The sequence below is a fragment of the Oryx dammah genome, unplaced genomic scaffold (assembly GCF_014754425.2).
Source record: "Oryx dammah isolate SB20612 unplaced genomic scaffold, SCBI_Odam_1.1 HiC_scaffold_28, whole genome shotgun sequence".
Taxonomy (NCBI): domain Eukaryota; kingdom Metazoa; phylum Chordata; class Mammalia; order Artiodactyla; family Bovidae; genus Oryx; species Oryx dammah.
This window is the reverse complement of record NW_024070212.1, coordinates 55,657,528-55,672,964: the sequence shown is the minus strand read 5'-3', so window position 1 is coordinate 55,672,964 and position 15,437 is coordinate 55,657,528. Positions and strand designations below refer to the sequence as shown.

General features: G+C 39.9%; 1 long non-coding RNA gene across 1 annotated transcript; it reads left to right on the top strand.

Moving 5' to 3' along the window:
• The first annotated feature begins 10,705 nt into the window (after window positions 1-10,705).
• Window positions 10,706-15,110, top strand: LOC120856916. The gene is made up of 2 exons (XR_005719514.1): window positions 10,706-10,926; window positions 14,975-15,110. It is a non-coding gene; the product is annotated as an uncharacterized LOC120856916 (long non-coding RNA).
• Window positions 15,111-15,437: the final 327 nt, after the last annotated feature.

The following is a 15,437-nucleotide window of genomic DNA, read 5'->3' as shown; positions in this document are numbered from 1 at the left end:
GTTCAGTTATATGCATATATCACAATTCATCAATTCTCTTCTTGATAGCTATCTAGGTAGCTTGCAGTTTGGGATTATTATAAATAAGGCTGCTACAATCTTGTAAAAGACATTTATGAACCTGTTTTCATTTGTTTACCTCGAAGTGGAATTGCTGGGTCATGGGATATACATATCTTTAATTTTATAACAAAATGCTATATTCATCTTCAAAGTGATCGTACCAGCAATGTAACTAGAGTTCCAATTGCTTCACATTTTTGCCAATATTTATTATAATCACCTTTTTAAAGCTATTTTAATAGATATTAAGTGGCCTCTCATTGTGATTTTAATTTGCATTTCCCTGATAACTAACAATCTTATTGAGCACCGTTTTAACGGTTATGGGCCATATGTATATCTTTATGAAGTGTTATTCAAGATTTGTGTTCACCTTTATTGGGTTATTTTTTATTACTGATTTGTAGGAGTCTTTTATATTTGTACTATAATCAAATATAATGTGAATATTTCCTCTCAGTCTGTATCTTAGTTCAGTTCAGTTCAGTTGCTCAGTTGTGTCCAACTCTTTGCAACCCCATGGATTGCAGCATGCCAGTCCTCCCTGTTCATCACCAATTCCCAGAGTTTACTCAAACCCATGTCCACTGAGTCAGCAATTCCATCCAAAAATCTCATCCTCTGTCATCCCCTTTTCTTCCCACCTTCAATTTTTCCCAGCATCAGGGTCTCTTCCAATGAGTCAGTTCTTCACATCAGGTGGCCAAAGTATTGGAGTTTCAGCTTCAGCATTAGTCCTTCCAGTGAATGCTCAGGACTGATTTCCTTTAGGATGGACTGGTTGGATCTCTTTGCTGTCCAAGGCACTCTCAAGAGTCTTCTCCAACACTACAGTTCGAAAGCATCAATTTTTCAGTGCTCAGTTTTCTTTATAGTCCAACTCTCACATCCACACATGACTACTAGAAAAACCATAGCTTTGACTAGATGGACCTCTGTTGGCAAAGTAATGTCTCTGCTTTTAAATAAGCTGTCTTCTTCCAAGAAGTGAGCATCTTTTTATTTCATGGCTGCAGTCAGCAACTGCAGTGATTTTGGAGCCCCCCAAAATAAAGTCTCTCACTGTTTCCACTGTTTCCCCATCTATTTCCCATGAAGTGATGGGACCAGATGCCATGATCTTCGTTTTCTGAATGTTGAGCTTTAAGCCAACTTTTTCACTCTCCTCCTTCACTTGCATCAAGAGGCTTTTTAGTTCTTCTTCGCTTTCTGCCATAAGGGTGGTGTCATCTGCATATCTGAGGTTATTGATATTTCTCCCAGCAATCTTGATTCCAGCTTCCGCTTCCTCCAGCCCAGCATTTCTCATGATGTACTCTGCATATAAGTTAAATAAGCAGGATGACAATATACAGCTTTGATATACTCCTTTCCCGCTTTGGAAACAGTCTGTTGTTCCATGTCCAATTCTAACTGTTGCTTCCTTACCTGCATACAGATTTCTCAGGAGAAATTCCCCACCTCTTGAAGAATTTTCCACAGTTTGTTGTGATCCACATGGTCAAAGGCTTTGGCATAGTCAATAAAGCAGAAGTAGATGTTTTTCTGGAATTCTCTTGCTTTTTTGATGATACAACGGATGTTGACAATTTGATTTCTGGTTCCTCTGCCTTTTCTAAATCCAGCTTGAACATCTGGAAGTTCACAGTTCTTAATTGTACTCTTCTTTTGATGAGTAGAATTTTTAAAATTTTGGTACAATCTAATTGATCAGTATTTTTCCTTTTATGGTTTTATGCTTCATAACTCCACATTTGCAAAGATATTCTATGTTTTCTTCTAAAAGTTTTATGATTCTAAGCTTTTATATTTAAGTGTATGATTAGTTTTTTGTAAGAAATGAAGTAGGATTTAAAGTTATCTTTGCTATATAGAGTTATCCAACTGTATCTAATTGGTATCTTAGTCAGTTTGGGCTGCCCAAACAAAAATAACATAGACAGGGTGGCTTAAGCAACAGAAAGTTATTACTCACAGGTCTGGAGGTGGGGAAATTCAAGATCAAGATGCCAGCTGATTCCTTTCCTTGTGGGAGCCCTCTTCCTACTTTACAGATAGACCCTATCCTCTCAGGAGAGAGAAAGGAAAGAAGCTTTCTCACCTCTCATTTAATGAGGGCACTAATTCTATAATATGGGGTCCATGCTTATGACCTAATTATATCCCAAAGGTTTCATCTCCACATACCATCACATTCTTAATGATGAAATTGGGGGAGAACAAGTTGAGCTCTGAAAAATTGATGCTTGTGAACTGTGGTGGTGTGTCGGGGTCCAGCCCTGGTGGATACAGGGAATTTGAAGTGGGGACAGAATCGGCATCTGGGAAAGGACTATTTAATTAGAAAGGAGAGATTAAAGAACAGTGTAGTAGGAAAATTAGTGGAGAAGAAGATGCTGAATAACTTGGTTTATGTGGAAAACCAATAAAACCTCGAGACAAGAGGTTTGCACCATCTACGTAGGCCACCGGCACCTGCTTGAATAGCGGAGGGTGCCCCGCCTTGGGCTCCCTCTCGCGTGGGTCTTAGAAGCCAGGGCAAGTAAGTAAACATGGTGAGCCTCCATGCTCCAGATGAGAATTCAGCCAGAAGAATGGAGAACAAGAACGAACGACATGGGGGGATCAGTCTTTCCAGGAACTGATCCAATTTCTTTATTTTTCAGGTTTGCTTATATACCTTTTTGTTACATATAGAGACAAATGGAAATTTCAAAGTCACATGGGGGTCAGCAGTCCTGACCTTTATCAAAATCAGATGCCTCATATAAATGTATACAAAAGGTCTTAGGTGGCTTTACATCATCTTCTGGCTATGAGGCCTGCTGACATTTTATGACCCTTTCTTTCTGATAACAGTCAGTTAACCAGAAAACTTATTTTCCAGGGGTGATTTTTCTTAAACCAGGCGCCACCCTCCGAAGATACCAGATAAAGTTGCATTCCTATAGGATGAAGGTGCAGTGGGTTACAATTAAGAAAGGAATTTATTTAGCCTAAGGTTTAACATGATTAATCTTAAAGGTTAATACTTATTTCTCCTATATGCTAGTTATATTCATTATAAGGGCAGGGAGTATGGAGATTTAGCAGCAAATATTGGCTCAAAAAATGAAATACCCTTCACCAATATACTTCTTAGTCAACCCACTATACTATACTAATAATTTTCTAACTTCTCAAAAGAATCTATATTTAGAAAGTTTAAAGCATCTCGTGCCTCTCACGGTTAGGAGGGTGTGAGCAATCACATGTGGCTGGACAAACCTGCTCAGGCAGGCTAGAGAACCCTCAGAGGAGTTTGTAAGTTGAAACACTGTTGTCATGCCCAGGAATTTTTATTAACTGGAGCTGCAAGTTAACTCCTTCTCCGAGAGAGGTGGTGGGGGACAGCCCCCTATAGTCAGAGTTGTAGGTGAGAGTATAAGGCAGTAAAGTAGGCAGACTCTGGTTTTGGGGGTAGATGCTCAGGAACAGGGAGTCTCCTGAGGCTTGATCCCACCTTTGCGTAATGCCGAGCCTCCTTCCTCATGACCTTTGCCACAGGCGGAGTTCCTCACGCTGGCTCCTGGCAGTGTTGGAGAAGACTCTTGCGAGTCCCTTGGACTGCAAGGAGGTCCAACCAGTCCATCTTAAAGGAGATCAGTCCTGACTGTTCATGGGAAATACTGATGTTGAAGCTGAAACTCCAATACTTTGACCACCTGATGTGAAGAGCTGACTCATTTAAACAGACCCTGATGCTGGGAAAGATTGAGGGCAGGAAGAGAAGGGGATGACAAAGGATGAGATGGTCAGATGGCATCACTGACTCGATGGACATGAGTTTGGGTAAACTCCACGAGCTGGTGATGGACAGGGATGCCTGGCGTGCTGTGGTCCATGGGGTCGCAAAGAGTCGGACACGACTGAGTGACTGAACTGAACGGAACTGAAACCATTGGAGATCAGGCTGAGAATAAGCATGAGCTAAGGTTGAAATGCGTTGTTACAATAACATAGTGATTAGCAGCAAGGGCTTTGAAAACATTCCATCTGCATTCATGTTTTCTAGCTGCGAGTCTTGGGGCAAGTTACTTTATTTGTGGAACACATAGCCCTGACCTTGATAAATCATGATTTCCCATAAGCAGGAGGTATTAATAAACAATGATTGTTTTAAGGTTCAAAGCACATGATATGGAATTAGAATGATTAGCTCTCTCTTTTTTTAAAGACTTAATTTCCTAGAGCATTTTTGGGTTCACAGTTAAAATTAAGTTGAAGGAACAGAGATATACTATATATTTTTCTGCCCCACACATGCATAGGCTTCTCCATCAGCAACACCTCTCACCAGATGGAACATTTGTGATGACTGATGAACCTCAACTGATACATCATGATCACCCAGAGTCCATTGCTTAAATTAGGTTTCACTCTTGGTGTTGTGCATTCTACGGGTTTGGACAAATATGTGGCATGTACCCACCCTTATAGTACCATACAGAGTATTTTCACTGCCCTAAAAATCCCTTGTGCTCTGCCTGTTCATCTCCTCCCCCTAAAACCCTTAACAACCACTGATCTTTTCACTGTTCCCACAGTTTGGACATTTTAATATATTTAGAATCATATAGTATGTGGCCTTTTCAGATTGGTTTCTTTCACTTGGTAATGTCCATTTAAGTTTCCTCTGTGTTTTTTTCATGGTTTTATAGCTCATTTATTTTTATTGTTGAATAATATCCCATTGTCTGGATGTACCATAGATTATTTATACATTCACCTACTGAAGAACATGTCAGTTGCTTCCAACTTTTGGCAGTTAGGAATAAAGCTACTCTAGACATCCATGTGCAGGTTTTTATGTGGACATACATTTTGAAATCCTTTGGGCAAATACTAAGGAGTGAGACTGCTGAATCTGATTATCAGTTTTCACCCAGATACTGTCCACAGAAGCTGGAGTCTTCAGACATGAACTTTCTTAATAAACAGAAGCAATTTAAATCTAATGGTATAAAGATGCAATGTGGTAACAGAGAGTACAGACATTATTTTATTATTCTATCATTTCAAGATCTATCTACTAATATAATTAGAAATTAGAAGAGTTAGTTAACTATGTCAAGAACACTCAAAAAATAATGGACCCCCAGGTGTCAAATATGAAGAAAAATATTCATAAGAAGATATAATGTGGTCTTAGTAACTCAGGGATACAAATACGAAATTGGCATAGTTAATATCTTATGGTTAGTATATGCTTTAAGAATAGCTTAAGAAAACTAAAAGATTAACTTTTTTTTAAATTATTCTATTTTTGGCTTGTCTGCTATGGATGGGCATTTTTAAAATAGATCTTTTCCCTGTTAGCTTATTGAAAGCAACATGATCCTTTTGTACAGAAAAGAAAATTACTTGGACAAAATTTTTCAAGGAAATGAAAATGATATTAATTTGTTCATCAGAATATCATAGATTTACTTATTAAACCAGTTACTGTACATGTTTTCAAACATTGACTTGCACTTTTTAGAAATGCCTTGGAAAAAGGAGCATCAGACCCCACTTTTGATCTGTGGTGTTGGAGGTCCCTTGGACTATAAGGAGATCAAATCTGCCAATCTTAAAGGAAATCAACCCTGAAATATTCATTGGAAGGACTGATACTGAAGCTGAAACTCCAATACTTTGCCCACCTGATTTGAAGAGCTGACTCATTGGAAAAGACCTTGATGCTGGGAAAGATTGAAGGCAGGAGGAGAAGGAGATAACAGAGGACAAGATGGTTGGATGACATCACCAACTCAATGGACATGAGTTTAAGCAAACTCTGGGGGATGGTGAAGGATAGGGAAGCCTGGCGTGCTGCAGACCATGGGGGTCATAAAGAGTCAAACACGACTGAGTGACTGAACAACGACAATGGTATTTTCTGGAGGACATTTCTCAGTTGCAAGATTTTTGGTGGGAAGTAGTTGGATGCCTAAGTAATGATGGCTTGAAGAATCAGAGCTTACTTTACACAGTAAGAAGTCTGGAGTTTGGCACTCCCTGCTTGGCTCAGCTGTCACCAGTGTCGTCAGTGACATAGGCTCTTTCTACCTTTCAGCTCTGCTACACTCCACTTTTTGGCTGCCCTCTTCCCCTAATGACCACAGAGGCTGACTTTCCCAGCCTCTGTCCCTTTCAGGAAAGAAGGGTAGGCTTTTTGTAGACATTTCTCTTCTTTTTCAGGGAGGAAAATCTTTTCTGTGAATGATTCCAACACCACCTCTTCCTTCTTCATCTCTCTCCTGCTAAGAGACTACTCCTTAGATTATTGGCTGGGACCAGGTTACACAGTGCCCTAGTATGAGGGAGCCTTGGGCAAAGAAGCATCAGATATTTCTGACTTCTGTTCTGCCAGCAAGAAAGAGAAGGAGGCTGACTATTGGATAGGCAACTAATAGTGTCCAAGCAGTTGCCACACACCAGAGGAAAGCCATAATTAATATGGATTAATATTTACTAAACTCTTACTCTGACCTAGACACAGTTTTAATCATTACATGTACAATTTAAATTTTACAGATGTAGAAACTGAGGCATGGAGATATTTAATAGCTTACCGAAGGAAATGCAACCCACTCCAGTATCCTTGCCTAGAGAATACCGTGGGCAGAGAAGCCTGGCGGACTACAATCCATGGGGTCACAAAAAAATCAGACACAGCTGAGCGACTAACACACAAGGCCATTCAGCCAGTAGAAATAAAAGCTGGGATTTCAATTCAGGAAGCCTAACTTCAAAGCCCAATCACTTAACCATGTAACCACTGCTTCTGCATAATTAACATAGTACAGGATTAAAGACAAATGCCAATAAAAATTTATAATTGAAAACAGAAGTGGTAGAAAATTTCAACATATCCTTAGACTCTGGGATTTTAATATTTTGGCTTGATCCACTGCTTAATAAGCAATCTACAGTGTGTGACTCATCGCTGTAGTTGATATTATGATAACTCATCCTCAGGGAGATAAAACATGTATGTGATATAATAACATTTAAGATAAATTATGACACTGGAAAAATTCTTTATTCTTTGTTAAGAAGATAAAGTGCTTCCTTAAAAGTTTCTTTTAAAACATTTGTCAGGTTTTCATAACCATTGTTTTAAAAATGCTCTTAATATTTTTATAATGAGAATTTGATCTTAGCTAAAAATGTATCATTCATTACACATTTTCTCCTTAAAATTATTGTGTTTTAATAACCAATTATAGGATCATATTAAAGAACTTATTGATTTTTTCCTTTTTCCTAGTTATATGACTCTAAAGAATCCCTACTGAAAAGACCCCCATTACTTTCTAATAGAAAAAAAATTAAAACAGCTATGTAATAAAAGATACATACTAATAATTCTTTTTAAAAATTTACTCCCTAGCATTTTAGGAGAACATAAAAAATGAGAGAAGAAAATGTCATAATGGAGACCAAAAAAAAAATTGATAAGTAATAAGGAATAAAGGGAGCTTCCCTGGTGGGTCAGACAGTAAAGAATCTGCCTGCAATGCGGGAGACCCAGGTTCAATCCGTGGGTTGGGAAGGTCTCTTGGAGAAGGAAATGGAAATCCATTCCAATATTCTTGCCTGGAAAATTCCAAGGACAGAGGAGCCTGGTAGGCTATAGTCCCTGGGGTTGCAAAGAGTCAGACATGACTGAGCAACTAACACTTCACTTCAAGGAATAAAGAAAGGCAATCTCAGTTTAAGCAGGGCCTTCACTGGAATTTTCAAGCAAGCTGCAGCCCAAACTCTTGAAATAATTACAATGGGAGGTTGTTCAATAAAACTTGGCTCAAGGTAGGTTGCTAGGAATTGTGGGATGAGGGATGAACTCTGAGACCTTAGCTATGCCCAGCTAGTTAAAGAGAATAGAGCAAATTTGGGAAATAGAAATGACATGTAACAGGAAAAGTAACGGTAAAAGAATAAATGCTTCGACTTTGAATTTAGAGAAGATGGAGAGATAATTTGTAGTGGCTTTTGAAACCATCCAGAAAGACAAGTGCCTGAGCCAGAATGGTGTTTAAAAGCTCTCATTGGCCTGAATCCCTCATAAGGAGAAGACTGTGCATGTCTGTGGTTGAAGAGGAGCCCTTCTAATCCTCCGCCATGCCTGGTCTCTGAATGGTGCCAAGGATTCAGAGGAGCAGGGCAATGGCTCTGCATGAGGCCAGGCAGGGATTTTTGTTGTATCTGATTGGTTGGTTTTCCTTTAGAAAGTAAGGAATAGAGAGAAAGGACAAGAGATGAAGATCCCTCAAAATAGAAAGAAGCTGAGGCAACTTGGGCACCAGGCTGCTCCATGGTTGTAAAAAATTATTTTTTAAACGCTGAAGCCTTCCTTCAGTGATGTAAAAGCTTTATTTTTTTCTCCTTAGCTTCCCCTATGAACTCTTTAATAAAATTTAAATTGCTCACAAACACAGTATGTACATAGTTCCTTGGAAACTCAAGAGCACTACCTTTGAACAATGTGAAGAACAGAGGCAACGTGTATGGATCTAGGAAAAAGGAATTTCAAGCCAAGTGTCCAAGCAGTTGCAGAAGTCTTAGTCTTCCACAAGCCATTGAATTGACAGAGATAAAAGCAGGTTACATGTAGGTCTCTTAAGAGCAAGAGAATTCCAGCTGACAATAACTGATAATTATATTGATAATAATAACTATAGCTACCATTTATAGCACACTTATGGATAAGGCATAAAGAATCACAGCCTTATGTTACAAACATGGAGTATATTTTTATGTCATTTAAGTACAGGTAACTACAGATCTCAGGTTGTTTACATGTTATTGTTTCCCGGTTAATCTCTTCTGTTGTCAGTCAGCATCATGCTAGGCACTTTTGGGCAAAGAAGTATTTCTTGATTCCTCTCTTGATAAGCATACCAACTGAAAGGCTTTTATTTCATCTTCATAACAAAAATACTCAACGGAGAGGGGAAAGGCTAAAAGAAGACAGCCAAAACTGTTGTCTGAGCTCTGTCCTTTTCAACTGCATTCAGCAAGAACTCCTTTGCTGGCCCCTGCTTACACCTCTGCATTCTCACAAAAAGTCTAACAGTCAGATCATGTCACTCCTCCACATTCACCATTTCCTATCTCATGGGTAAACTCTAGTCTTTCCCACAAGCTTGGCTGAATGAAAACAAATAGATTGCCAGGTATTTCTCCAGCAAAAATGAGTTGATTTGGGATTGACAGAAAACTGCAATTTGGGATCTGTAATGATGGTGAATAATGTGCAAGTCCCTCACAGTTGGGTAAGGAGAGAATTTGTAGAGAAGAAAAGAAATTTGGGAAGGCTAGAGTAAACCCAGAATCCATGGCTTTTTGTTGGCTGAGTCCTTAGCAAGAAAGGAGCAGTCTTTTTTTTCCTGCTGGGCTCAGCTGTTGTCTGAGTGTGAGAGTCACCCCCTCGCCCAACCCCAACCATTTCTGGTCTCCCAACTTTATTTAATTGAGCTTTCTATTTATTAAATTTTACAGCTGCAAGCCTTATGTGATCTGTGTTCTAGACACAGTTCCCTCCAGTTCATAGCGTCTCCCACTGCTCTCTTCAGGGTGCTTTTCACTCCAAGCACTCCCCTGCCTCAGGCTCTTCCCTCTTGCGCTTCTATCAGCCTGCACCACTTGTCTCTCCTGTGGTCAAATGGTTCCTTCCCCCGGTCCTGACAGTCTTACCTGTGAGGCCTTGCCCAACCACATGATACAAAATAGCAAATCTCTCTCATATGCTCTCACATCACTTTCACTAGATACCCCATCATATGTGTTTCCTTAGTGTCTCTCTCTCCACTACTGTTAACTCTCTGAGGACAGACTTGGTCCATTTCATTCCACATCCAACATTTAGAATAGTGCCTGACATCTAGCAGAAACATAGTTTCAAATTTCCAAAAGATTTACTGAGGTACATTTGATACAATTTTATTTTTGAGCGAGTAAATGAATGAATGAATGAATAAGCAAGTGAAAAAACAAAAAATTAAGGAAGCAGTTCCTTGTTTAAATAAGGTATATCCTTAGAAATTACTTGCTTGAGGCTACATGCAGAGATCAATAAAACAATCTTATCATGGCTCACATAATGATTAATAAGAAAACAGATTAAATGTGAGGCAAGAGCTTTAATAATAGATGATTGTGGCTTTTGAAAATCTAAAACCTGAAAGAGTGAAAGCTTAGGCAGGCAATCCAAGGCGCTTTAAGGAAGAGGTGAACATTCTCATTCATGCTTTCCTTAAGCCTTGTACAACAATGTATCTCACCCAAGAACTGGCCTTTCCTTAGGTCTGGAACTAATGATCACACAGTACAATGTCTTACAGAAATGCTTTTCTTAGACTCTATGTTAATGATTATAATTGTAACAAATCTTGCCTGGGAACCTGTTTCTCAAGACTTGTACCCCTGATTACACAGCAACAGTATTATCTTGTCCAGAGACCTTGCCTGGAACCCATTCTCCCTGGTTAATCTTGTGCCAGTTATCTCAGGACGATGCCTTGGGAAAAGGTCTGGTGGAATTCTTACAGGCTTGAGGTATTCTTTTTATCTATTCTCAGCAGCTAGTTGGAAAGTATATAAGGTCCTACTTAAACTAGTGAGGTGGCTACTCTCCTGCCCCCTTCTGATGTCTGTGTCAGAAGCTTTTTCTGTCACTTTCACTTTAAATGAAATCTACACAAAGCTCTGAGTGACTGAGACTGTCTTTGGTCCCAGAGTTAAATCTTCTTTGGAGGCCACGAATCTGGTGGCACCGTTCACTGCTTACTGCATAAGCTATCATCTTGGGGGCTTCCCCAGGATCTTCAAGACAAGGTAAGAATACTCAGAGCTGAGACTCTTTTGCTCTTTTACTGTAAAGTCTCTACTAATTCAGAAGCATATGGACCAAACTTCTTTTGCTGGTCAGCTTTTTCTGGTCTCTCTGACCATTTCACAGCTGCTTGGGGGAATTAAAGCTACTAACCTAGTGTGCCAGACTGTAGACTTTCAGGGGACTTCCAATCCATGCTTTTATTGTGTTTTTCTAGCCAAACCCCCATTCCAAGTTTTACCGGACACTGCAGGCAGGAACACATTAGGGGGCGAGCTGGAGCTCTAGCTCCAGGCAAATCTTTCTGACTGGAAATCATCCTGACCCCAGAGACCCAGAAGCAAGTTCTTATCATGGCTGTGTCTCCAGACTATATGGATGGAGGCATTGCTGGTAAGCATGAGACTCCTAAGGACACGGTTTGGGGAACTCCAGATTTGCACAGATTGGAAAGGCAGCTGGCTTCTTCCCTTAGTAGCGCTAGCTCTTAGAGGACCAGAGAAAGCCCTCTGTTGGCTCTTGTCTCAATTCCTTGGATATTCTTTTTGTACAATCTGCTGGACGGAATAGAAATGTTGGCCTTGACACACCATGAACATGAAAGATTATTTTTTTCCCTCTAGGGCCAGCTCTCCATCACCTCCTTTGTTATCACATAGACTGGTGTGATGACACTCAGAAGGGACATCTTGGGTTTTTGTTCATCCCCTTATGACTTACCACTTCTACTGCGGTCAGGGGTATGCTCAGGAATGTGCACAGGCATACAGAAGATGCTTCCCCCTAGCAGTCTTAGCTTGGGAGACATTCTGGAAGGTTACTCTGCTCCACCCCAGGTGGCACCAGAGAAAAGGGGGAAATTAGGCCAAAGTTTTAATGGGGAGGAACTGGACATCAATCTGGGATGCCATCACGTCTACCCCTGGGGCACCGCTACCCCTCCTCGTGGTAGATAGAGGAGAGACGGCGGTAGGACACCTGCGTCAGGAAGAGACAGGTTAACTCCCGCCAGGGAAGGAAGCTTCGGTAGAATGCCTGTCCCTGCCCTCATCTAGCAGCAGCAGCAGCAGCAGCAGCCCCCATCTAGAACAGGGAGGGATGCCTCCAGTAGAAAAAAGCCACCGCACTCCGTGCTGGCTAGCAGTTCCAGAGCCACCCCCTTTGAATTGTATGTTGAAACACTAGGATATGTTTGATCCCCAGAGCCTGAAAAGGCCCTTACATACAGGCTGTCTTTGCTTTAAGAGAGAACCTTACCTTCCCAGAGAGACCATCCCTGCTGGAACAACACCTTATCAGTCAGTCCACCAACCCCTGTCATCAGAGCCAATTTGAACACACTCTGGTTTAACTTTTAGCTATGAAACTATGACTACAAAAAAGAGAGATAGCATTTCTGACACTAAATGGCCATGATATTCTTTAGACTCTGGAGAAAACTGGTTAAAATGAAATCTTTTTGAAATTGCAAGATTATTTCTTTTTGCATGTGCAATTAAGAAAAAGCTGACTTGTTAAAATACTTTTTTTGGAGCTCTATTCCTGCCTGAGAAAAACATGCCTGGGAAAAAACCTGAAGCTAACTCTTATCATGTCCTTGAGATTCAAGCCCACTCTGTCTGGAATTCCAGCCATGAGCAAATCAGTAGAATTTCAAGCCAAGGGGTGGGGGTGAGGGGTGGGGTGGAGGGCAAAGAAACATTTTATATTTCAAGCAGAGAACCGTGAGGTCTCTTGATTTATATGTGTATCAGTGTGTGTATTCGTCTTTGGGCAATATTGCTGAAGGTTAATTGGCCTAAAGAAAAGTAAGCATTTACAAATAAAAGAATTCTAAATTCAAGAAAAATATACTATGAATTACTGTTATGAATTTCAGGCTTGTGTGAACTGGGGCACATTTACAACTGAATTGATACCTGATATTAATGTTTGTTTATTGACTTTGCGAAAATACTTTTGTAAATGACATAGCTTTGGGTGATTTATGTTTACCAATCTACAGAATGATGATATAAAGTACAGTGCATGGTTGCTGAAGGAAAGTAGGACGTGTGTTTTCAATAAAAAGTTCTAACAAGTAGAATTACATTCTATTCAGGGAAAAGGAAGTAAATCTGAACTTATAGGTGTCTGGTCTCTGAGTGGGCAAATACAAAATATAAAAAGGTTTGTGACAAATAAAAAAGGTTTGTGGTAGGTAGAAGAGAGTTTTGTGCATGATACAAATTTCTTGTCATTCAGTTCAGTTCAGTTGCTCAGTTGTGTCCGACTCTTTGTGAACTCATGAATTGCAGCACGCCAGGTCTCCCTGCCCATCACTAACTCCCAGAGTTCACTCAAACTCACATCCATCAAGTCAGTGATGCCATCCAGCCATCTCATCCTCAGTCGTCCCCTTCTCCTCCTGCCCCCAATCCCTTCTAGCATCAGGGTCTTTTCCAATGAGTCAATTCTTCACATGAGGTGGCCAAAGTACTGGAGTTTCAGCTTTAGCATCATTCCTTCCAATGAATATTCAGGACGGATCTCCCTTAGGATGGACTGGCTGGATCTCCTTGCAGTCCAAGGGACTCTCAAGAGTCTTCTCCAACACCACAGTTCAAAAGCATCAATTCTTCAGTGCTCAGCTTTCTTCACAGTCCAACTCTCACATCCATACATGACCACTGGAAAAACCAAAGCCTTGATTAGATGGACCTTTGTTGGCAAAGTAATGTCTCTGCTTTTTAATATGCTATCTAGGTTGGTCATAACTTTCCTTCCAAGGAGTAAGCGTCTTTTAATTTCATGGCTGCAATCACCATCTGCAGTGATTTTGGAGCCCCCCAAAATAAAGTCTGACACTGTTTCCCCATCTATTTCCCATGAAGTGATGGGACCAGATGCTTAGTTTTCTGAATGTTGAGCTTTAAACTAACTTCTTCGCTCTCCTCTTTCACTTGTATCAAGAGGCTCTTTAGTTCTTCTTCACTTTCTGCCATAAGTGTGGGGTCATCTGCATATCTGAGGTGATTGATATTTCTCCCGGCAATCTTGATTCCAGCTTGTGTTTCTTCAAGTCTAGCGTTTCTCATGATGTACTCTGCATATAAATTAAATAAGCAGGGTGACAATATACAGCCTTGACATACTTCTTTTTCTATTTGGAACCAGTCTGTTGTTCCATGTCCAGTTCTAACTGTTGCTTCCTGACCTGCATATAGGTTTCTCAAGAGGCAGGTCAGGTGGTCTGGTATTCCCATCTCTTAAAGAATTTTCCACAGTTTGTTGTGATCTACACAGTCAAAGGCTTTGGCATAGTCAATAATGCAGAAATAGATGTTTTTCTGGAACTATCTTGCTTTTTCGATGATCCAGCAGATATTGGCAATTTGATCTCTGGTTCCTCTGCCTTTTCTAAAACCAGCTTGAACATCTGGAAGTTCATGGTTCATGTATTGCTGAAGCCTGGCTTGGAGAATTTTGAGCATTACTTTACTAGCGTGTGAGATGAGTGCAGTTGTGTGGTAGTTTGAGCATTCTTAAGTTATTAAACTGCCTTTTATTGATACTTTGACTCTGAATAACTATTGTTTCACAGTGAATGTAAAGTGGTACCAAACTAGAATTTGTTTTTCTCTCCCCTTTAAAAGAACAAAGTCTTCTTGGAATATGGCTTTTGATAACAGACTACATAAATTTCTTTATCTTTAAGTGACTCATAGTTGCTTTTTAAATCTTTTGTTACTTTGATAAAATGAAGAGTGTTATTTCATAATGATCTATGGAGACTATGGCACACATAGACAAAGCTCATTCTGCTTCTACAAAGTTAACCCCTTATCAGGGAATTTAAAATGGATAAACAATGGGTATAAACCAAACAGGGCTATGGGAGGTTCAAAACAGCTGCTTGGCTTTTCCCAGTTCCCTGACAAGCCCCACTTTTATTCGATAAGATAAAGCCTTTCCTGGCTTCAGGGTTAATATCTCAGAAGAGAGAAAAAAAATGGTTAAAATGTGTTTTCTGCAATTTCCAGTGATTGGGACAATCATTTTGCTGGACAGGTCATACAGACATTGGCATAATGAACTTCATGAGCTTCTTAGAGACTATTATTTTCACTGGCATCCTCGATCATCAGGCAAGGATGGCAGAACAAAGGGATCAGTTACATGGGATTGAATAAACTGCTAAATATGATTACAGTTTTCATAACTTTTTGTCTGACATACTACTGGCTTCTAATCTTTGTTTACAGATATAAAGAAACTCTTCTCCTCAAGTTACTAATGGTTTAAAACAATTTAGTGATTTATACCAGTTGGTAAAATTATAACTTTTTTCTCTCTGCCTCATCTCTCCAGAACTTGGAGCCTTATCAGATATAAATATCAAAATATACTGGGGAGCTCTAAAAGAAAAATCCACCCAACTGATGTCAGGCCTATGGCATCTATAATGTGTTTCACTGAATATTAAGTTCTAGTTTTGTTAATTAAGGTCTATATATACTAAGATTCACTTCTG